Raw genomic sequence first — 23,933 nt, forward strand, 5'->3', positions numbered from 1 at the left:
TAGAGGTAAAGTCCATGCCCTTATCCCCTAATAATCTTCTGACGTTGATAACTATAGCTAAAGAGAAATGACTTCACATGCAAGTCACATCTTAATACAGCCTAAATTAGCTGAACTAAATTTAGACACTTTAACATATACCTGATGGTCAGAGTAAGAGATAATAAGTGGCTTCTGTGGTGCTAGGTGGGTAGATAAACCTTGATGTCTGAACTACACTTGTATAAGTTCCAGATACTATAAAAGTGTAAATGATTTCAACTGTGATCACGGTCCAGACCACAGCATGGTAGCAGTCCAGAGGACATTAGCACTGATATAAATATAATATTCAGCAAGAGACCCATTTCTGGCATATGTGTGAAGTATTTCTTTTATAAAAATATGTATATAAAATGTAGTTGTTACATTACCACTAGTCTCAAATTAAAATTCTGTATAATTATATTTTATTTGAATAGTGAGTTTCAATATGAATGGTAAAAGAAAGAAATAATAAGCCAGGAAAAAATGATTAACAGTATTTGTGGAAGATGGTGAATTAATATGCTTGCTGTATAGTATAAATTTTCAAATCAAAAATTTAAAAATAAACATCCCAATAGAAAAAAAGAAAATAGTAGAAGAAATAGAAGACAAGCATTTTTTTAAATACCATTTTTCTCAACTTTTATAATAACAGAGTTATTTTCAGTGAGCTGAGAACTCTCATACAATGCAGATAACTGCAATAACATTATGGAAGGCAATTAAGATACATAATAATTGAGATTTTTTGCATAGTAATTTCATTTCTAAAATTAACAGGAAGTTATTAGTATTGATTTATATAAAACTAGAGAGCTAATAATAGAAGTTTTGAATCATCCTTAAATTGAAAATACTTTTAATGCCCAATAATAGGGAAATAGTTTATCCATTCACTTGCTAGACATTTGACACTATGTCCAGACATGTACTAAAAGTTTTAAGAAGGAATAATTTTTTTTCAGTTACTACTTTACATCATGTGCGCTACATGAGGTATATATGTGTTTATATTTTTCTTTTTTCCTTTAATTCTCATGGATGATATGTGTTAGGGACTACCGTTTTAATTTTACTTATGAGAAAACTGAGATATAAGAATTTAAGTAACTTGACCAAAAGTTTATAGCAAGTACATGAAGAACCTGAAAGTGAGTCTAAAAGCTCAAGTCCATGTATTTAAGCAGCAAACTTTCACAATTATAACAAAGTTACTACACACTTGCTATATGCCAACACTGTTCTGAGGCGTTCACATATATCATTTCATTTATGGTGATAGCTCCATAAAATAGGTACTATTATATGTTAGTTTCTCAAATAAGGAAATCATGGTGCAGAATGATAAATAATTCACCCAACTTCTTCATCTAGAAAGTGCAATCCGGGATTCAAAATAGGCAGTCTGATTCTGAAGAATAAACTCTTGACTTTTAAGTACAGGGGAAATGCTTAATTAAAATCCCATTAATGATGTGCCTGGCTGGCTCAGTCAGTGGAGCATGCAACTCTTGATCTTGAGGTTTAGTTTGAGCCCCACGTTGGGTGTAGAGATTACTTAAAAATAAACTCTTTAAAAAACATCCCATTATTGAAAATGATTTAAAACTTTATTCAATTACTTCTCATTGATGAATTATATTTAAGTATATTATGGATAATATAATATAGCTCTTTTTTTATCAAAATACAGACCACTAAATAATTATACAAACTACCATAAAAATACAGAAATTTATAAAACTGAAATCTAGCAAATACAAAGACGAAATAAAATAAATCTATTAGAAGAAAACTTTCTTGGAAAGATGAGTGTTTTCAACTTAAAATTGCTCCTCAAATAACCAGTGAAATGAATTAAAGACACACTGACCTACAGGAAATGTAATTATATTTCTGAATTTCAAAAATAAAGACAAAGATATTTTAATTTATTCAGATAGAAAAAACACAGTTGAAATGCAAATGTAAACTGACATACAAATAGAAAATGTGCATTAAATCAAGTCTAACTTTCCCAAATATTAAATACTGAAAGACAATGGAACAACATCTTAAAATGTAGGATAAATTTATACTCAGCCAAACTATAGTTTGTATGTGAACTTTACAGAAAGATAGTATGGGCTAATTGTTGAATCTAACAGTTGGCCACAAAACATACTACCTAGTCTGGAAAGTAAATTTTTGACAAAGTACTGTACCCATGCACAAATCAAAAGTAAAAAAGACATGATATAAAATTAAAAGCTGAGACTAGTGAAAGTAATAAAATAAACATTTACATATAAAGAATTACTGATTGTGTTTTAATGAACAATGAAATATACAATGAAATGTTTGAAAGAAAATACATCATTCTGTATAAAACAATTAATTAATAAGTTGGCTCTAAAATTACAGATTACTTCAATAGGTTTGGAGCTCAGGATTGTTGAGAAAAATCAAAGGCTTGCTAAATTTCTTAACCTACTCAGAGAGATCTTTTAGAACCTTTATATATTTCATATTAACGGAGAATTGACTTACAACCAATAGAAAAAAGTAAAATAAATTCATAAAGATAAAAAAGCAGAAATATTTTAAAAGAAAATAGCAAGAACTTGTAATATATAGTATGCATGGCACAGAGAAAAATGAATAGGGAGACACATTACATACATAAACAATAGGAAATGAGGGAGTGAAGATAATGTCAGACAAAATGTACTGTAAAAAAGGAATATGTAATTAAAAATAAAAGTCTTTATATGTCATGTATATGTTTTATAAGTTACATATATTATATAACATGTTTATATGTTTATGGTCATATATGTATAGTTATGTATTCATATATTTATAAATATACCTTATATTAAATATATGTTTATAGACAGGTATCTTTATATCACGAAATATAAAATTCACAAGTTATAAGACTTCTGGATATATATACATGCACACAGAAGAGCACGAAAATAAAACAGTATGGCTGCAACACAAAAGATCATTTGATATACAATAACATCAGTGGGGGACACGAACGTATGGTGAAGGCTTTGACCACTCATGCAAACAAAGACACACAAACACACACACACACACACACACACAGATTCAGATTGATTAGATAGATGTATAATCGACTGATGGAAAATTCGTTTCAGATAACCAAAAGATTTAATGACATTCACATATAATATACAATTATATATACCTATATCACAAATAAGCCTACTTATAGCCAACATTTCCCCTATAAATAAAGAATATACTTTTGCTTTACATATATTCTTGAAGAGGATAAACTTTGATAATGTATCAGGCACTAAAAGAATTGCAGGATATTCTCGATTCAGAAATTCTGTCAACTATATTCTTCAACTTCAATCAGTACAAGTATACCTTGACTGTGACAATTATTTATTGAGCATATATTATCTTTAAAGCAATGCAATTACTCAGAAACCAGTACACTTTTTGAATAAACAATAATGAGAATCTAAACACTTTGAAGTTAATAAAATATAAGTCTTCTTGGATCAAAGAATTAATCAAAACTGCAAATTGCATTTCAAAGAAATTATAAGTTATTATCAAGGAGGGTAACATTTACAAAACTAACAAGGTATTGGCAAAGCTGTACTGAAAAGAATATCTAATAGGCTTTTTAAAAATGTTTGAACAACAAAAAATGAGCAAGTAAAATAAGTGGAATAAATGTAGTAGGAAGTAATTAATAATGATGATAAAGATAAAATCAGCATGTAATTTATTCAATAACATAAAAAAAGAATCGACAAAATGAAGACCTAATTTTGTTAAATAATATCAGTAAAATAGACAGGTAAAATCACTCATGACACAGAATGAAGGCAAAATCTCAGTATAGTAAAAGGAATATGTCAATATTGTAATGGCAGTGATTTTTAAAATATAATTCTAAAATGCTAATTTAAAAATTACAATGAAACAGACTTTTTTGAAGGAATTTATAATTTTAAAATATTGTTCAATAACAGGTAGAATAAACTAATAACTAATAATAATAGCTCATAATAATGTAAGAAACTGAAATAATCAAAGAACTAAGCAGAAAAGTGGTATCTCATGCAAATGGCTTTAATGCTGCGTTTCACGAAGATTCATTTATATTCTAACTGCTCAGGGCATTTAAACCAGCTTATGAAAAAGAACAAACATCCACAAAAAAAGTTTATGGATGATGTCAGTTATGCATAGGATTTCAAAATCTTAAATATATTAGCAAAAAAACCCAAACCATATAATTGAGTGAGATGTATTCTGGGGGTGGAAAGATGGTTGAATATTAGGAAATATGTTAATAGAAATTCTTCTATAAATTAGGTTGTATAGGAGAAGAGAGGCCTTGTCTGGTTTTGCAATCTGCTTTATCCCCAGTGACTACAACAATACCTATTTTATGTTAATTGCTCAATAAATATTATCTGAATGACTATCATCAATAAGCAAAGGAAAATATAAATACATTGTAACACTAGCTAGCATTTTATTGATTGCTTATTTTTTACCAGATGCTGTTCTAAGTGTTTTGTCTACCTAACCTTGTTAATTTCCACACCTACCTGCGAAGTGGGTGCAAAAAATACATGAGCAAAGGAAGGTGCAGAGCAAGTAAGTTACAAGTCTACTGGTAGAGCTGGGATTCAAAGAAGATAGTCTGGCTCTAGGGTCCCAGAAACTACACTGCATGGCTTATATGATTAACATACCAGAAAGGCTTTTGATGGAATTCAATATTCATTACCGATTTTTAAAAAAATCTTTAAAAACCTATTGGTTTGTATAATACTGTAAGAAGGTTTTTCTTAAGAAAAAAAAAAACAGGTAGACAGACAGAACAGCAGTATACCAAAACCTCACACTGACCATGAAACATCAGAAGCATTTTTTGTAAATTAGGAAATAATACAAAATTAACTGCGACATTACTTAGAACTATATTAGTTTTCGGTGTATCAAAAATTAAGAAAGAAAACATTATAAAGCAGTCAGTATTGTTGCTATTTGCAAATAATCTTATTTTGGTCTTCATTTTAAAATTTTATTTACGAAATATACAAAACATACAGATAAGAGTATGGCATCATCTCCACTGCCAAAATAAAATAGATATGAAAATTTTGTGAGCTATTTATTTGATCTCTTTTCTGTTAAAAAAATTAAATGGAATATTACAAATAAAACTAAAGCTCTGCTCCTGAAATACACTGGACACTGCCCCTGCCCTATCTCCAAGACTATTACCATCTTGAAATTGCCATGAACATTTCCCAACACATGCTTTTAGTATTTTCCTATGTAAATTTTTATCTTATCAATAATACATAATATGTTTTACATGTGTTATAACTTACATACGTGGATGTGTTGCTTTCTTATGTAAAGTCCCTTACATAGCAATATATTTTTGAGAATTTAGGGGCTTAATTCATTCGTTTTAAATGTTAAAACTAAATTTTCCCATGTGATTACATCACAAATGATTTATGACCCTTTTACAAAGGGACATGGAAATTAATCTTCATTGCATGGGTCTCCTTGTGCACATACTCAAGAATTTCTCTAGAGTTTCCACTTGAAAGTGAAATGTCAGACTTTGATAATATGTTCAACTAGAGCAAGTTTCATTGAATGCGAGACAAAGCAACCTGGATTGGCTAGGGGGTGGGGGATTTCCTCATAATACTAGGAGGTCCTCTTTTCTAGGGTAAATTAAGCTAGCTAAACTGAATTGCAGGATTATGACTGGTGTGTTAAGTTTCCTTGACGGGTGTTTGTCCTAAACATTGGCTGACTTGGTTTTGGATTTGTGATGTGGGCTGGGCCACTGGGGCAGTGTCCATTTGTGGGTCCCCATAGATGAATTGACTTTATTACATCTAAATTTTCTTCTTTAATCACTTTTAACAGCTGGTATAATTCACAGACAGCAAAATGTATTCATTTTGAAGATTCCATTTAATGATTTTTGACAATAAAGATACACAAATGTCCATCATGCCATAAAATTTCCAGTTACCCCTTTCTACTGCATCTCTCCCTTTTCCTCAACTCCAGGCTTTCTGTCACTATAGATTAGATTTATTATCTAACAACTTTTTGGTCTTTGCAGGTAATTCCTTTTTTCTCTACTTACCTTTACAATTGTGCTTGGTTGGGCAGGTTCACTGTTACATATCTAAGTTTGGATATATTTTAAATTATTCTGCTTACGAATTATTCTTCTGAAAACTTTCACCATCTTAGAGAATTCTCAGCCATCATCAATTCTATTGTTCTCTTTTCCCCAATTTCTTTATTATCTCTTTCTCTAAATCCTAATACTCACATTTAGTATTTTCTCACTTTATCCTTAAATCTCATGTTTTATTGCATTTTATTGCTTTATTCTTCATAATCGCCTCAGCTCTAACTTGAAATTGGTGAGTTCTGTCCCTAGAATTGTCCAACCTATTGTACAAACCATCCACAGCGTTTTAAAATTCATTTATGTATTTAAATTTTTAGACATGTTGTTTAGCTCTTTTTCAGATCCAACTATTTCTTTTTTAGTTGTGATTCAATAATTTGTGTCCTTAATATCTGTAAAAAAAAATCCATATTCTCTTTGTGATATTTCCCCATTATCTGAAATTCATGCTTTCTATTATTGCTATTGTTTCTTATCACTGTTAATGTTTATTGCGTTTGTTCTTGCCTTGTGTATTTTGTAATTTCCGATGGTTAGTTCATATTTGCCTTCTATTTCTTTCTTTCTGAATTCCTTTTGCCTTAGCTTGCCAAAATATCTTTCCAAAGTGATTTTGATTGGCTTCTGCCAGGAACAAAATGCACAAAACACACAAAATGTTCAATATCATTATCCATATTGATTTACCAGGTTGAGAGTTCCAGGATCACACAATAGCATATACTGAAAGACTAAACTTAGGTAAATTGTATACTACTGGTTTTAAATCCTCAGGGCAGACTTTTCCATACTCAGAGTTCAAACAAAGAGACACACGTTTTACTCATCTCTTCTATTTTTAATATATATTAATTTGTCTATAAAAGTGAATGGAGGGGCACCTGGGTGGCTCAGTCGGTTAAGCATCTGCCTTTTTCTCAGGTCATGATCTCAGGGTCCTGGGATCAAGTCCTGCCTTGGGCTGCTTGCGCAGCAGGGAGCCTGCTTCTCCCTCTCCCTCCTGCTAGTGTTCTCTCTCTCTCTTTAATAAATAAATAAATAAATAAATAAATAAATAAATACATTATTTAAATCTTTGGGGAAAAAGTGAATGGAATTTCTGGATTGAAGCAGATTATCATTATTACACATGACAACATCAGCTCTCCTTTTCTCCAATTCTTCCCTCTTCTGAAGTTATGCAAGGAGAAGCCAGAACTTGAAATAGGAATTTGGGAGCTTTTCTAAGACAGCCCCTTATAGGACCCTCCTCCCGTCAAGGAGAGTGAAAAAAAACTTTGTTTTTACTGTCAACAAATCCTTTGTGATGTTAATGATAGCTCCAAACACGATCTCCCTTTGAAATGTAAACAAATAACTTTGAAGGAGGAAAATCTCTGCGCCAGAGAGATCTAAATCATCTTTTAATTTCCAAGACCTGTTTTTTAATCCAGATTTCAGGTTTCTTTGTTTAGAAACCCCTACCATACAGAAACATCAAAATATTTTCTCAACAGTCCCACAGTCTCCCACTGTGGGTAAGTGAATTTTTTGAGTATTTCCTTTTCATAAAGGGTGTAGGCAGGCTTTTGAATAGTCCCAACCAAGTGCTGGGCCTTCTTTCCAAGCCCACAACTCACTCAGTATGAAGACATCATTTGTTTGACCCACACTTGTATTAAAACTCAGGCCTTAAATTGCCAGAGGGAGTGAATACTTGGCTAATGTAATTCCACTTTCATGCAATTATAGTAATTCTCAGTTCTTTATTTCTGGCACCTGCGGATTTTCCTTTGTTTCTCTTCAGTTCTTTGATGTGTGATTTATTTGTTTATTTTTAAGAATCTCATTCAGTATTTTTAAGTGTTTGTATCTGAAAGATATCCAAGTTGTGTGTGTCACGTTGTTGGAAACAAGCAACTGATGGTTGGATTTTGCCAGTGCAGTAACAGGTCAGTCAGGTGCCTGGATAAAACGTAAATTCAACAGGAGTTCTATACGCCAGGGATAATCAGAGAAACAATAGTGGTGAAATCTCATTCAGAATAGTAGCAAACATACCCAAGGTTATTCAGTGTTTTATAGAAAAGAGTAGGGAAATAGGTGTTCCTGACTAGAGAGCAAATTTGGCACTACTATGTAACAATTTGCTGATGGTCCTTAAATAGCCTGGCAATATTTATTTCTGCCCTACTAATTCATACTCTAGAAATGTATTCAAAGAAAGTTATGAAGGATGTGTGCAAAGATGTTTCTAAAAAGATGTTCCTGAAAGTGTTTTATAGAGATAAGTAGATATGATTGATAAAATGGAAAAAATTTAAACTGCTCAACAATAGAGTATTAGGTAAATTTTGGTATGCAGAATTAAACAGCATGCAGAATATAAAATTATATTGTGAAAGAATATTAACATGAGAAATATTCATAGTACAACAATTCATGAAAAAGCCAGGCACTGAAGTGTATATAGACTTCAACATAATTTTTGACAAAATATATGAGAATGCTTAGAAAATTTACTGAAAAGATGTACAAAAACTTGAAACAGTATTTCTCTTTGAGTGATGGATTTCTACTGAACGTTTTACATGTATAAATATTCTTGTTTCTTTTGTTCACTATCAGAGGTAGATGATTTTTATAGTTAAAATCTTTATTTTACTAGAATGTCTGGGTGGCTCAGTCGTTTAAATATCCGACTCTAGATTTCAGCTCAGGTCTTGATTTCATGGGTCCTGAGATGAAGCCCCGGTGGGCCCTACACTCAGTCTGCTTCTCTTCCTCACCCTCTGTCCCTCCCCTACCCCACATGTGCATGCTCTCTCCCTCCCTCTCTCTAAAATAAATAAATAAATCTTTAAAAAATAATAAAATAAAATATTTTTTTACTGGCCTAATAATTCCACTTTAAAGAATACGTCAAAACATATTTGTAGTAGTCACCAGTAAATACGTAAATGTCCAGCTTTATCATATGATTAAATAAATTATCTCACCATGTAAAGAAATAATATACAACCATTAACAAAACCTTTTTAAAGAATATGTAAGGGCTTGAGAAAAATCAAACACTATAAGGTTATGTTAAAAAATACACGATTGAAGATCATAATATAATCTTAATTTGTGTCCACTTTCTTAGATAAAACTTCGTAAGTGTTCTTCAAGATATTAAATAATAGCTTGGGTTATCATGAAGTATGCTCTTTTTTGTATAACTTATCTGTGTTCTGTGAGATGTCATAGGACTCTAATATCCTAGAAGCAGTCAGTCTGCTCTTTTAGATCTTTAGAAGATATTTTGTCTGCTTGATAGAACATACCCTTGTATGTCTTTGAAATTTAATCACTTAGTCAACCTCATAGCATGTGCTGTGCCACATTATTGCCACTAGCCACACGTGACTATTTAAATTTAAATTAAATAAAATTAAAATTTATGTTCCTTAGTCACACTAACCACATTTCAAGTGGTCAACAGCCACATGTGACTAGTGGTTACCATAACAGCAGTTTGCATAATAGCATATGTGAAGTTTAGAATATTTCTATCATCACAGAAAGTTTGACTGGAGATTGCTATACTGACTTTTCAAAACAATTCTCCCGTTTCTAAGGAAATAGAAAATTAAAGAAGAAACAATTCATGCTTTACACTTAAGAGAATAAAATTGTTTTTTTTTTTTTATAATACTGGTTATATGCTAACTCAGAGGATAGTAAGGAAAACAAACCACCCTACACATTTTAACAAGAAGAGATTTTATACAGGAAATTGGTACGTAGGTGTTAAAAGTTTGAATGAACACAACCCTATGAACCAACAATTGCACTACTGGGCATTTACTCAAAGAATACAAAAACACTAATTTGAAAGGATCTATGAACCTCTATGTTCATTGCAGCATTTTTTACAATAGCCAAACTGTGGAAGCAGCCTGAGTCTCCATCAATAGATGAATGGATAAGGAAGAGATGTCACCTACACACAATGGAATATTATTCAGCCATAAAAAAGAATGAAATCTCACCATTTGCAACACCATGGATGGATCTAGAGAGTTTAATGCTAAGCAAAATCAGTCAGAGAAAGACTAAGGTCAGAAATACCAGAAGGGCATGAAGGATAGCACTGTTACTGTCATCTAAAAGCCAGAGTGGTACTACCATGAACTGTGAATAAATGTCTGTTCTCCGCTCCTCCTTTCCTGTCTTTCTGTAATAGAGCTAACAAGACATCGGTTGGTAAAAGGATTGGAAAATTATAGTTCGCAGATCTCTGTGAGTATCCCAGATGCTAAGTATGCAAGAGAGGGTTTGAAGCTGAGATATAATAGGTGAAGCGCCTATACATACTTACACACACACATCCCCAAAACCCCTAGAATCATCTCATTAGGTGTGGTCCTCCAAAGGGAATAACAATGTTTAAAAAAACACATATATATCTACATGAATTGATCTATAGAATATATATAAATATGTATACACAGGTATATATATGTATATATATATACATATATAGAGACACTACTTAATTAAAGCATATTTCATGTAGTAGCTTTTTTTTCATTCCTATTGGTAATGTTTATGATTTTGTATTTAATATTAACATTAATTATTTATTAATTATTAATAACACTACGTATATGTCAGGTACTTTTCACATGTATTATCTTATTTATTATAACAAAAATTCTGTAGAGTATTATTTTACACATTTAATACATGTAAGAACTAAAGAACGGGAACGTACCCAAGGATGTACACTCAGGAAGAAGAAAAATAGAAAAATTGAGAAATTAACCCCCATGGCCACCTGGCCATAAGTGAATATTCCTGTCTGTATGTTCCTGTCACTCTTTTAATATGTGATATTTTTACTAGTTATTGCTTAAGAAATGAGACAAAAAAACATAATGATTAAAGTAGTAACACAGTAGTAGCCCCTTAACAAAGATTCATGTAACTGCATATTAATTTTGACTTTTCTGAAAACCTTGAAACATTTTAGGGCATTCTGTAGTCAATCTATGAATATTGCATATAAAGCAGTTTTCCCTGTCATTTTTACTTCTTATAATTTATCCATTTACCTATAATAGTAGAATTGTTCTCTAATAAACCATTCGGGTAAGTCATCATTTTGGAAATCATTACAGTTTATTTTCATTATTATTTTTATTCCGGCGAGAGATTAAGCACGTGTCAACAAGGACAAAGGCAAATCTACTGAAAGGTAAAAACAAGTTCCCAAGTACCATACTGTTGCACCTAGAAACACACATATTTTTAGGGCCATGAGTTCTTGTATAGAACTGAAAATGAGGGGCGCCTGGGTGGCACAGCGGTTAAGCGTCTGCCTTCGGCTCAGGGCGTGATCCTGGCGTTCTGGGATCGAGCCCCACATCGGGCTCCTCCACTGGGAGCCTGCTTCTTCCTCTCCCACTCCCCCTGCTTGTGTTCCCTCTCTCGCCGGCTGTCTCTGTCAAATAAATAAATAAAATCTTAAAAAAAAAAAAACAACAACTGAAAATGAGAATCTGAAAGAGAAGAGTAGGATAACGAAAGGGAATGACATTTTATTGCATTGCTATTTCCCAGCAGGTGTTCTGAATATGTGTTTTCAATTAATCATTAAAGTAAGCCTTTGAGGAAAACATTATTTTGCCTTTGATGGGTGAGAAAACTAAGGCTCAGAGGGTGGAGTGGGTCCTTCTGGCACAGCCAGAACTGGGAATTCAAGCCAGTTTGACCTCACGAGCAGTATGTTCTCCTCAAAATTAGGTAGGATTCTGGCTATTCGTTTGGTTCAGGGTTCGGTCTCCGTTTACTGATTGAACACAATTTTAAGAACCTAATATATTGCTAGGCACTGTCTTGGTAACTAGTAATGCTGAAGACAATAAATAAGACAGTGTCAGTCACCACTACCAACAACAAAAAAGCTCCGAGCCAATAGGCAGAGACCAGACATATAATCAGATCATATAATCAGTAGCATCCCCATGAGATCATTACTGCTGAGGGTGTTTCAAGTCCTGAAGAGGAGACAGAGGAAGCCCACCATTGCTTTGCATTTGGGAAAGCTTTCTTAAGGAGGTGGTAGAAATTTAAAGCATAGCAGAGAGTTGTCTATTAATAAATGTGGAAGGCATCCTCCCTAGGAGGCTCCTAATGGTAGCGGCAAGTTCTGACCACATTCCTCTGCACCAGGCCCTTTGAAAGCATGCGGAATCCCCACATGGGGATAATGCAAATTTAAAGTAATGTATGTATTTGATTTTCAGAATATCATATCTCCCTTGGAGATTTCACAATTATCATTATCTCTGGCAATATCAAAGATTTAAAGAAATATAAAATACATCTTATGTTTCCTGTCTCACTCCTGATCTGATACAAAACCCTATTAATAAAACTCTTTTTGCCCTGATTCTTTTTTCAACACTCAAAAAAAATAAAACCCAGATAAGCCCTGATATAAATATATATATAACATAGCTTCCAATTCGATGATGAAGAAGTAAATAGAAAATTTCATAAATGTCTTTCTATTTTTACTTTATTTTTTTGCATTTTTATTTATTTATTTATTTTTACAAATGTCTTTTTTAGATGTTATCCCAGGATAAGCTAGTTTGTAGCGTAGTCAGCTCTATGTTAGTTAACCTCAAATCTGTTTCCAAATAAGACCTATCTTTTTACATCAAACTTACATGTGAACAAAACCAAATTCAACATCGTTTCTCCTTTTGTACTCCAGATCCTAGCTTTTTGCATCAGCACTTACTGAAGACAAAAGAATAGAGGAATGCTAGACACCTTCTTTAGTTGCACCCAGTGGGTCACCTTGTCCAATCGATTGTATTTCTTCCTCTGCATTTCCGTAACAATTCCCATCCTGTGAGTCCTCATCATTTATTTTGTATTTGCTCACTAATGGGTCAATAAGATAGATGAATCCTACCTATCAGCACCTTAGCTCAAATCCTCATCATTTCCCATCTGAATTTTTATAATCACTCCCTAATTAGACTGCATGTTTAAGGCTCCACCTTGTTACCAATGCAAATCTAGTCTCATGATTTATCTACTGAAACAGTCCTATATATAGCTCTTATTTATGAAATTAGTTTTATGTGACTTAGCACAACATGCGAAGTTCTCCATAATCTAACCCATTTGTAATCTTTCCCATTACATTTGCCATTTCTGAACATCACCCTCCTGCTTCCAAACTCCAGCCCGTATTGAAATTTCTGCATTTCTCAAAGAGCCCTCCTCTCTTGGGTCTCTACAGCTTTTCCTTTGCACCTACTATCTCTCTGCTTCTTATTCTCTTCCCATTTCTCAGCTCTTTAAGCACTTCAGATGTTACCTTCAGTGATTTCTTCTCTGGTTAAGCCCTTCGACTTCCCCAGATAAAGTCAGGTATTTCTTGTTCTTTGTGTGAGGTTTCTGGGCTGTTATTTGAGTCCTGCTTAATTTTTTTCCCAACAGCTCAGCGTTTTAAATAGGGCCACATTAACAGCAACACCTACTAATTTTCTTTTTTTATTTTCAACTTCTTTTTTAGGAACTCCATTCTATTGCTGACCTCTTATTACCCCGCTTGTCCTCAGTTATATCACAACTGCCTTGACAAATAAGACTGTTCAGCTCAAGTATAGTTAAAAATAACAAACTCCTATGACCTGTGTGATTTACTGAAGTTGATAGCACAGGCAAAACTGTTGTCAGTCTTTCTTCTACCTTTACACAGCTGGTCCTGCTGTTTTTCATTCCAGCTTGGTAGTCGCTCAGTTTCCAAGCAAATCTTTACTCAAGTGGCCAGCATAAAACACATGCGAGAGAGCTTAAAAATAAGCTCTCCAACCAGATGGGGATTTAGGTTTCTTAGCGTGAATGTCAAGCTCATGCATTGTTCCCAAGCGTTTCTTTGCTTTCTAGTTAAACTTTGGACACTGTATACCCAGGAAAATCTTTATGCCCATGCTCATTAAACAACATCCGTGCACACCAACTGTGTGTCCACAAGTTGTAGGTCTCCTTCTCCTGATTTCAATTTTGATATACACGGATAAGCCAGATAACTGTTAAAAGACGAATTATGGATATATCAATCTGGTCAGACTGAGCAGCACTATTTTACATCAGTAAGATTAGCATCACTTTTCTGATTTCTCATCCATGGCCAGCTTGGCTGGCCAGTTTTGATCCTCCCCTGTCTCCTGTTGCCAACTCTCTATACCAACATGCATGTCATCTCCCATTAACTTCGGGATAATCCAACAAAACTCTTCAACTTTCCAGTTTTGGAAACTGTCTAGATGTTATCAAAGTCAATGGGGTTAAAAACCTCAATGTATCATAAAAATTAACTTTTAGTTTGTTTTTATTAGCTTATTTAGTTTATATTACAAAACTAACTTTTACATTAACGGTCAGTATTAGCTAACAACAAGATGATGACGGGCTCAGTTTCCGATGCTGGGAGTAGAGGTTGAATGGTCCCCAAAGTTGGATTATCCTGACATTAATGGGAGATGCCATAAATTTAGGTATAGTATTTATATATATTACCATATATAATGCTTCATGTTTGCAGTCATGATAATTAGCACTAGATTCAAAATATATATGGAGATTGAACTCTACATTCAGAGAAATCTCTTAAATTTGATCACCCATCATTACCCCCAGATCATTTCCCTTATAGGCCATCAAGCTGACCTTCAGATCCAGGGGTATTATCTCCAGTGGCCCCAGGAGAGTTCGAAATACCACTGAACACACTAGCCTACCTTTTGGAAGAGCATGGGTTGAGCTGTTTTCTTTCCTTTAGAAGACCTCTAAATATAAATTGCCAGCAAAAGGCAAACCATTTGTCCTAATACTAAAAATTCCCTTTAGCACAGGTTTCTTTCTTTCTTGAACTAGTCTTCAGAAAGAGACTTTTACTTTAACAGTGAACTACAGCATCTAAAGCAGAGCCAGAAAAAATATTTCACATAGTTATTGCTTTCGCTACTTGGCTCTCTTGTCAGCTACTCATTTTAAAGTATGGGGATTTTATTAGCCAACTTTCCAGTCTTTCTCTATTTATCAAGCTGTGCTTGGTAAGATGTGGGAGAAGTTGCCAGTTTATAGGATTTCCATGACACATTCCATGCCTAATAGTGACATTAAATTAAAAATAACTATTGGATAGCTTAGGAAACATCTGATAGAGTACAAATAGGTTACTTTGATTTTACTATCATGTGATCTTTAATCCAGTTTCTGAAGTTACTTATGTAATAATACATGTTTTAGATTATCTAGAGATTTGCAAAATTCATGTCAATTTTTTACTCTTGGGCATCAAACCAAGGCTATTTGGATTTTCACACTATGTTACCTTTTATGGGACACAGAAATATGATCATATCAAAAGGTCACAATTTTTTCTCAGACCCAATAAAGGCTCAAAGATTGCCTTTCAAAGTGTTATTAGAGCAGAGAATGCAGAAAAGTGTATCTTCATTTGCTTATTTTTCTCTTTATTTCCAAGTGGAAACTTGTCACCTGAAGGTACACTAATCAATCAACTCATTACTTATTTGGGGCTTATTTAGAAATTATTGCTCAAAACTGTTGATTGAGAGAAAATGTAAGGCATGTTCTCAGTGAGCTCAAAATCTAAACAGAGATGCAAACCAGGTCTTGAATAATTAATAAATAGTAGAAGCAAAGGACTAAATTACGTGAAAGGATGTTGGTGAGCAAAAACTCTAGGTGATCAGAGAAAGATAATATATCAAGCAAAGTTGAAAAAGTTAGAAATTATGGAGAGCTATGAAGCCCAAATGAAAAGGAGATCCCACTTAATGGCAGCATTGTAGGGGATTTCTATTCTCAGTCAAAGGCCCTTAGAACCCCTCAAGACCTTGTGAAATTATGATGTCAGTCCAATGCACTGTGCTAGATATCCAGCTGGGAGAGAATTGAACCCTCATTATTGCTTGAATGTATGCCTTTAATAGTTTTAATTATGTAAATGAAAGTATATGTATTTGTTTTTATAGATTTCTTTCTATTACACACACACATATTTAGTTTTTAAAAATACAAATGCTTTTTAAAAATACAATCTTTAAAAAAAGGAGGAGGGCTCCTGGTTGGCTCAGGGGGTGGGTTGGTGGAGCATGGAGTGTGGAGAGGGCAACTCTTGATCATAAGGTCTTTAGGTCTTTAAATATATATATACACCTTTTTTCCCCCTTTGTTTTCTGTCATCTGCTGTTCAGATTTTATTTCTTTTGTTATTCTCTCAAGTTATTTGATTAGGGAGACCCCAGGAGTAATCTGGTTACAGAGGTGTTTTCTTGGCCCATTGATGTTTTCAGATACTGGATTTAATCCCTTTATATAGAACATCTTCTCTCCAGCTATAGAAGTCCCCGGTAGATCCTATTGTTTTCCCACAGCCACTCTGTCTGCTGAAGCAGCCTTTAATCTCCTGCTATATGCGTCTTTGAATTCTAACAGGAATTAATTTTAAGAGTTTGAAAATATTATGGGTTTTATATTTTCCTAATTTTAAAATTAAAGATGAAATATCATTTTTCAAATAACTCCTTTGATAAAGGACTGAACAAAATTTCTTCATTTCATTACCCTAATCTCTACCTGTAGCCTGTTTTATTTTTAAATAACCTGGGATCTTTGGCCTAATTTGTTATTTTTTGATATAAATGTATTGTCATGCAAGAATTACTTATGCATTCTTTTATAGCCATATTTGGAAGTGGTTTTGTGTATACTGTGTAATTTAGTGCCTGACGTTTCCATTAAGGTATCATTTATTTTTATTTATCCATCAGTCCATGGATAGTACTTATTTAAGCATGTGTACAGTCGTTTGCTTCTGTTCCTGTTGCCCTTGTCTCTTCTCAAGAATCGCTGTCATCAATCTATTTGATGTCCATTGTCTGCTCCCTTGTCTATCGTATTTTGATGGTTTTTTTCTTTTTCTCCTTTTCCTGTATCCTCTCCTAGAATGTCTATAATTTGTTCCCCCGTCCTTGCTTTCATTCTTTTCTTTGTTCATTACCGTTCGCTGCTTCAAACAAAATGTTTGCTCTTGTTAGCTTCAGTTCACTTGAAATCTTTCTTTACTCCACACAATTCTTTTATGTCTCTTCTTTTTCTGCTGTCTTCTCATTATGTTCTTTGCCTGTTTTATTCCACATCTTAACTTTTGCTTCATAGACTGTATTTCATTGAATTTTATTGTGAGTAGAAGCTATGTTAATTTTTTATTTCCCCTCACAGGTGTTGTATTATCTGTTTCTTGTGGGTGGCAAAATATTTCCTGGGCGTGGTCGTTGGTTTTCTTTTTCGGTTCCAAAGACTTTATTTTTCATTTGAGAGAGATCGCCTATTGCTTGTTTTGTGCTACAAAAGAATGAAGTATATTCTCCTTGATTTCTCCAGATGGTAGTTAACCTCTCCTTATATATACATTCTAACCAAAGAGGTGGTTGATAGATGAATTAAGGATAAGAAAAATGAAATATCTTATCTGAACTTCAGTTATTCCTTTTCAAATGCTCTCCTTTTCTTTATGCAGATCTAAGTTTCTGACCTATGTCATTTCCTTCTTTTTGGAATAATTTGTTTTAACATTTCTTGCAAAGCAGATTCACTGGTGACAAATTCCCTCATTTTCTGTTTTTCTGAGGAAGTTTTTATTTTTCCTTTTCTATTTAAGGGTAATTTCACTAGATACAGAATTTTAGATTGTTCGGTTTTTTTCTTTCCAACACTTTAAGTATTTCAACCCACTCTCTTCTTGGCTTGCATAATTTCTTTAGAGAACTCTGATGTAATCCTTATCTATGCTCCTTTATAGGTAACTTTTTTCCCCTCTAAGTTTCTTTAAAAGTTTTCTTTGAAAGTTTTTTGAAAATTTCTTTGTCTTTTATTTTCTGCAGTTTGGATATAATACATAATATGCCCAGGTATAGATCTTTTTTGCTTACTTGTATGCTTGTATGTGTGTTTGTGTGTGTTTGTGTGTGTGTGTGTGTGTGTGTGTGCTTAGCATTTATCCTATTTAGTGTTTTCTGAGCTCCTGGATTTGTGGTTTGGAGTCTGTCATTAGTTTTGGCAAATTCTCAGTCATTATTGCTTCAAATATTTCTTCTCCTTTCTGTCTTCTCCTCGTGGCACTTCCATTACTCATATGTTACATGATTTGTAGTTTTCCTATAGTTCTTGGATATTCTAGGCTTTTAAAAAGTCTTTTTTCTCTTTTTTAGTTTTTGAAGTTTCTGTTGACACAGACTCAACCTTACTGATATTTTTCGGCTGTGTCCAGTCTATTAATGAGCCCATCAAAGGCTTTCTTTGTTTTTGTTAGGGTAGTTTTGATTCCTTGTATTTCCTTTTGATTAATTCTTAGAGTTTCCATCTGTCTGCTTACGTTACCCATCTGTTCTTGCATGTTGTCCATTTTTCCTTTAGAACCCTTAGCGTATTAATCATAGTTGCTTTTAATTTGTAGTTTGATGATTCCAACACTTTTGCCAAATTTGTGTCAGATTCTGATGCTTGCCCTGTCTCTTCAAACTGAATTTTTTGTCTTTCAACATGCCTTGAAATTTCTAGGTGAAAGCTGGACATGATGAACTGGGTAAAAGGATTGGAAGTAAATAGGCCTTTACTGTGAGATTTTATGTTTATCTGGCTAAGAGTTTGGCTGTGTTTACTGTTGCTGTGACTTACATGTCAGAGGCTCAGATTTTCTCTGGTGTCCTTGCTTTTATATCCCCTGTTGTCTTTGGAGATCCCTAGACTTTGCTGTTAAATAAGTTAGAAGTACAATTCTTTTTTTTTTTTTTTAAGATTTTATTTATTTATTTGACAGAGAGAGAGACAGCCAGCAAGAGAGGGAACACAAGCAGGGGGAGTGGGAGAGGAAGAAGCAGGCTCCCAGCAGAAGAGCCCAATGTGGGGCTCAACCCAGAACGCCGGGATCACGCCCTGAGCCACCCAGGTGCCCCAGAAGTGCAATTCTTTCAGTTGTAATCCCTTCTTATTACACAGGAGCCCTATTAATGCAGTGGGAAGAGGAGAGGGGAAAGAATTATATAGTCCTATAATTCATTTAAGTCCCTTAGTGAGCCTGTATCCTTGGCTATGACCTTCACCAGTGCTTGTGCATCTTTCCCCCTCGTTTAGTCTTGGCAGGAAGGTTAGAGGGGACTGAAGGTGGTATTTTCCTTCCTTCATGTGGAAGGCTAGTGGGGGTTGCAGATGGTATTTTTCATCCTCCATATACAAGGCTAACACAAGCTGCAGGTGGTTATTCCTCTTCCTCCAGGATAAATCCTAGTCATTCAGACTCTGATGAAATAGTTTCTTTTGAGGGCAGGTCTTGGTGAGAATAGAATTCTCTGGCTGTATTTTAAATTGGTAGTTTTTCCCTTCCCCACACTGGAAGAAGAAAGAGATTTTTCTCTGATCTTTACTGTGAGAACCTGGTAGGACTCCTGCAGGTAAAACTCATTAAAGTGTGGGGGGCCCCTAGGACTGGGCATGCCCACCCTGGAGTTCTAAACTCTCAAACTTGTCCACATGCAGTCTCCAGCAATTTGTGCAGTTTAGGTTTTTCTACCCTGGTACTGGTTCTCAAGGAGGTGTCCTCTCTTGTTCATTATGATCCTCTATATCTGCCTGTCTGTCTCTCCAGTTTTTGACATAGCAGTTTGACCTGTGACTTCAATTAAAAACCACATTGGGGACAACCATCTCACTGGAGCCATTTTTATTTATTGGTATTCTTTTTTTTTTTTTTAAAGATTTTATTTATTTATTTGACAGAGATAGAGACAGCCAGCGAGAGAGGGAACACAAGCAGGGGGAGTGGGAGAGGAAGAAGCAGGCTCACAGCAGAGGAGCCTGATGTGGGGCTCGATCCCACTACGCCGGGATTACGCCCTGAGCTGAAGGCAGACGCTTAACCGCTGTGCCACCCAGGCGCCCCTATTTATTGGTATTCTTTAGCATGTCTTTTACAATCCTAAATCATCTGTTTCTGAATAATATTTAATCTCAGCCAACTTGATATGAGCTTGGTAATCCCTCTGTGTTCCATTGGGCAATATTCCAAATTGCAGTGTATGAGTGGTATTCTTCCAGGATTTCCTCTAATTATTTTTCATAATTCTATACAGTTTTCTTGGTTAGGGATTTGTAAGTCAACCTTCATATTTTCTCAATATCACTACACTAGATCTCATCAAAATTACTCTATTTTGAGCCATTTAATTAGTACCCTTTCTGAGTTTTCATTGCTTAAGAAGCCCATACTATCAACACAGACGATATCTATCTATCTATCTATCTATCATCTATCTATCTATCTATCATCTAAGCACATATTGATACACATATACACACATATAGGTATGCACACATATGTCTATGTATTTCCATGAATTTCAGTTGTGTAATGGAAAGTAGGATTTATGTCAGGGTAAACACCTGTGCTCGAGTTAGCATCTTTTCTAGGTAATGTCAAATCTTTTCCGCAGCCTTAAGTAGCTGACTGGGAGTTTCCAGAATACCTTGAGAAAAGTTGTCATGAAGAACAGGAACTCCTAATATGGCATTATTTACTAGAGGACAGCATTGTCCTATTGGGTCATGACTTCAGGAAAATCATGGAGTGATGCACATTTTGAGTCATGACACCTCTGTCAAGATATAGGACAAAGGCACCGCCAAGCTGATTTACTCATTGAATCATCTGAGGGCACTCATGCACAGCACAACATGGCACGCCTACTTGGTAAAAATTGTGATAAATGCTGGCATGGAGGAGGGTTTTTTTTAAGTGAGTTGTGGTTTTTTCACTGATAGGGAGGAAGTATTGCACCAAGGCAAGTAGATTTAAATAATAACTTAGCATACAAAACGAGAAAAGATTTGCTTGGGATGTGATGGTAACCAGTATGTTCAAACCCAAGCATAAAGGAAGAATCACACAGATTCTGGAGGTAAGCCTGCAATTGCATTTATTACCATAATCTCCCAAGAGGCTCAAAACTAACATAACAGGTTGCAAACAGATTCTTGTCATCTGGTGTGAACACAGGCCGAAATCATAAATGGTGTAACATGTTTTCAAACAGGTTGGAGTAATACTTAACAGACATTCGTTAGCAGCTCAAGTTCTTAAACACTGAAAAAAAGAGAATTATGGGCAAAGACTGGCAGTTGAACACTTGAGTCCATGTTATGATATTTACTGGGCTGCTCTTGAAGGCTTTAGCTATGCACATTTGGTTGATTACATAAATAGTTGCTGCTATTCTGACTATAACCAGATTTGATGTTTATAAGGCTTTATTAAATATTATAGTCATCTGGTCTGGCTGAGCAATAGGTGGTAGCATATGGTTCCAATGCTTACTGACCCACCAGAATGAAAGAACGTTAGGTTTTACAATGAGATACATATTCTTGCTCATTATTTGAATCAAGTAATTAAGACAAGGAATTTGCTAGAAACTTCTCTCCAGTCCAAGAGAGAAGTTCTATACTCCACTTCCACCTCTACTTAAGAAACTCTTGTTCCCATTCCTAAGTAAGAAGTTGCACTATATAACCAGTCAACAAAAGTTTCAATCTTGATATCTCATCAAAAAATTTTGGCAAGGGTTTTGTAAAACTAAGGATACTTAGTTCTCATCTAGACTGAGGGGAACAGACTATTCAGCCAGGAATTGATCCACCATGTACATATTGCTTGGGTTTTTTTCTTATTGTCGTTCATTCTTTTCCTTTTTTTATTCTGCAAGTGACTCTGGTGCCTAACCAACACTGAGAACCCCATCTAGGAGTATCCTCTAAGTCCTAAATGGTTTGTGACCGTAAGGCATTAGTATCAACCAGAGTTTCCTAGCCATATGGTATACCTCAAGAGAATAAGGACTAAGCCTACATAGAACCTAAAGCAACTACTGAGGGCAAAGATGATGACAAAGAGCAACAATGAAAGCCTAAGTAGGAAAAAGGGTATGGAAATTTTAAGGCAATTTTCAATGCCCAAAAGTGGTTTTGATTGGAGAAACCAGGACTGGAGTGCATTTCAGAGTATTGAAATTAGGAGTCTTCAAGGTGTGATGCAGTCTAGGTGATTAATCAAGATCATCAATTTATGGAAAGTGTACAGCCCTGGGATAGAGCTGGGAAGTCCTAAAACAATAGGACAGGTGCTAATTAAGTGGCTGGTGGACCAGACGTGACATCCCTGGAGGGTAGGTAGTAAGTCTCCATTTGAGTTTCCCCACATTGAAACCACCGTAGTCAGGAAACTGCGGGGGTGAGGAGGAGGAAGTGTTAGATATAGGAAAACATTTTCTAAATTAGTTCTAAAGTGCCAGAGGGAGGATCTTAATTAGGTTTTGGTGTTATAGCCCTGGAGCAAGAAAGTTTCTAAACTCTCTTATTTAACACAACAACAATTTATTTCTTTCCAACCTCTCACATCATGAAATCTAGTTAAATATTTTTCAATTATCTCCCCTCATCTAAATCCTCACTTGCTTTCCCTAGTTCAGAGCCTTATTATTTCCAACCTGAATTAGTGCCCCAGCTTTCTCATTGGGTCTGCTCTGTCCACTGTCTCCCTCTTGCAGACCAATTCATCTTCCATTTTCACTAGGGTATTTTTTAATGCAAATATGAGATATGGCTTAAAACTTTCAGTTGCTGCCTGTCACTGACAAGACAAATATTCTCTGCAATGTGTGGCTGGTCCTTTACCATCTGCCTGCTTCTTAAGATTTTTTTGCCTGTGCCCTCCATAAGTGCTCAATTCTAAACAGGCACATCCACTTGACTATTTCCTCTTAGTAATCCACGTTGACATGGCAAGTGGAGGCTGAGAAAGATGATCCCCCACTGGAATGGGGAAACGAAGTCTTCTTGGGATTAAGAATAGGGATGCCAGATGTAATTGAGTGAGCCCTTTCCTTGTGTCACAGCAGAAGGCCCTCCCCAATCATCCACAACCCCCTTAATGGCCAGGGAGGTGAGGTGCCCTTCAGGCCCCTGTGAGGTTGGGTTTTACTGACTAGTTACAGTACCTCTGATTCAGTCTATCTCCTCTACAGGATAAGAAGAGGGGGTATTGTTGAGTTCCCCAAGTCTAGTAGGGATGAGCCTACCTGCATTGCAGGAGTGATTCCCAAGTTCTCTCCTAAAGAGATGATTCTTTTTCCAGACTTCTACTTCATAAAAGAGTACTTGCACTGAATCAATAGGAAAGGTAGGATTCTCTGAATTACCGAAGAGGTCAATCTCTATTGATACTAACTGATAAAGAGAACACAAAGAATTCTACTCTCTTATAGAAGGAGGCAATAATCAGCCATGCTGCCTCAGGACAAAGTGATGATCCCAGATGCAGAGACATGGAGTTGTGGAGTGGAAAGATGTGGGAAAATGGGCAATGAAAAAATTTTATATTAATGCCTACTTTATTTTATGTGTGTGGTTGCCTTTTTCCTTGTGGTCTTATTGGGCAAATAGAAATTGACAAATATGTCAATCACCTTCTTTTTCCCTCAGTGTACTGATAATATTTGTATCACCATCTATTTGACCCCATTCATTAGTTCTTACTGAATCAAAACTTAGAAGTGGGGAC

This window comes from Ursus arctos, unplaced genomic scaffold (assembly GCF_023065955.2).
Source record: "Ursus arctos isolate Adak ecotype North America unplaced genomic scaffold, UrsArc2.0 scaffold_8, whole genome shotgun sequence".
NCBI classification, from domain to species: Eukaryota; Metazoa; Chordata; class Mammalia; order Carnivora; family Ursidae; genus Ursus; species Ursus arctos.